This window comes from Ochlerotatus camptorhynchus, unplaced genomic scaffold (assembly GCF_037179485.1).
Source record: "Ochlerotatus camptorhynchus isolate MF236.1 unplaced genomic scaffold, CSIRO-AGI_Acam_v1.1 ptg000203l, whole genome shotgun sequence".
In the NCBI taxonomy this organism is placed as follows: Eukaryota; Metazoa; Arthropoda; class Insecta; order Diptera; family Culicidae; genus Ochlerotatus; species Ochlerotatus camptorhynchus.
In genome coordinates, this window is record NW_027040693.1 from 488,227 (window position 1) to 490,062 (window position 1,836).

The following is a 1,836-nucleotide window of genomic DNA, read 5'->3' on the forward strand; positions in this document are numbered from 1 at the left end:
AGCTCATCTCTCGTCGTGATGGTGAGATATAGCAGACAAATTAGAGACGAAACATTAGAGAGGAAAAAAGGAGGTATTAGTATTAGTTATATCTAAACAAACAAAACAAAAGAAGAGCAGAACAATAAAAAGAGAATAAAAATAAAATAGAAAACAAAGGAAAAGAAACGCAGGCAGATTATTGAAAAAGTATAAAAACAATAGAAAGAAGCATAGATCAATTACTAGGAAAACAGAACTACTTTATAACTACACACAAAAAACAAAAATTGTTTTAATAAAAATAATGCCATTTCAAATTAAAAGTTTCGTAAATTTCGTCATTTTAACAACGAAAATATTCAAAATAAAAATTATTTTTTTGGTTTGAAAGTGTTTCTTTCAGGTTCGACTTGTAATTTTAAAAGTGCATTTTTTTAAAATGAAAGTTGTTCAACTGTCAAAAATACATTTTCTAGGAAAAGTTTTTGGCAGCACTGGACCTCGGTTTGCCGCTTAATTTGGCTTGACGTCAGAAGTGTCACGAAGAGCGAGGAAAATTTGGGAAGGACAATTTTCCTCCGTGAAAAATAATAATCGCATCAGGTAAGCGATCAAATAACAATAGTAGAGTTTAATTAGAGATTTTTATTAATTCCAGATAAAACGAAACAATATTCATCTGCGAGCGGACAAGATGGCTCGGAATGCAAGTGAGTGTTCGACGACTACTACAACAGTAGATGTTAAAGGTATATAACAATATATTTAATATTCCACAGAAACCCTCACCGAAAACGATCTAATCGACACCTTCCTTCCGCTATCCGCTGCCGTTAAATCTCCACCGGTATACAATCACGCTGCTAACAATGCTGGAGGTTGTCTTCTGTCCTCAACCCTGCATCTGTGACATCACCATGTACCTGTTACTGTAGCAGGTTTACTCAAAGCAAGAATAACTCCAAGACGCAATAACGTAAACATCAACAAGGATAACAATAACAATGTAAAAAAATATTGTTGGATCTTATTATCTTATTGAAAAATAATAATAAAGAATATTTAATACTTATCCACTAAAATAAAAACCAAAATATTTTTTTTTTAATTATTTTAATTTAAATTCAAAAGGCCCATTTAATTTTAACTATGCCACATTTTCAAGTCAAAAATAATCCTCCATTAATTTCAGGACTAATACATTTTTCATTTGACAGTTCTACAATTCATTTTGAAAGTTTGAACTTTTAAAAGTATCGAGCGGACAACTTTTGAATTGACGGTTGGTTGACTTTTATTTTGAAAGCTAACCGCTTTCTACCAAAAAGAACCAATGTAAACTTTTAAATCTACCAATGGTTTTTTTAATTTTATAAACGACTTTTCTTTGTGTGTAAAAGTGCAATGAATGAGCGTTAGTTTCGGGATCATTTTAGTGTTAGAGTTATGATCGTTTTGATCCGTAGTCAACCCTGCCAGCCTCTCCAACACTAGTTGCAGGCAGTGGTTGTTCAATCATGCGACACGGTAACTACTACTATGTTTATACAACTCAATGTTTCAATTGACGTAAACTATTTATCGTGCAATTACAAAAGCAAACCTAAAATTACAATGATATGGCAATATTATATTTCTTATATAATGTGCTTTTTAAAACAGGCGATAAACAAGAAACGGATAACGGTCATTTGAATTTTTACCGACTTTTTCAGCAATGGATCATTTTAGATGGCTGAGTTTTGAACCCACCACAGTTTTCATTTGGCGCTACTGTATACGGACGAACCAATGTAAAATACTGTGGTAGCCACAGTACGGTGCTGTCAAAACCTCAGAATCTTCAATGATCCA

The 1,836-nt window shown here is 32.5% G+C and overlaps 1 long non-coding RNA gene across 1 annotated transcript; it reads left to right on the forward strand.

The window, feature by feature from the left end:
- The first annotated feature begins 528 nt into the window (after nucleotides 1-528).
- Nucleotides 529-887, forward strand: LOC135702890 (uncharacterized). The gene is made up of 3 exons (XR_010517723.1): nucleotides 529-585; nucleotides 641-692; nucleotides 762-887. It is a non-coding gene; the product is annotated as an uncharacterized LOC135702890 (long non-coding RNA).
- The last annotated feature ends 949 nt before the right edge of the window (nucleotides 888-1,836 follow it).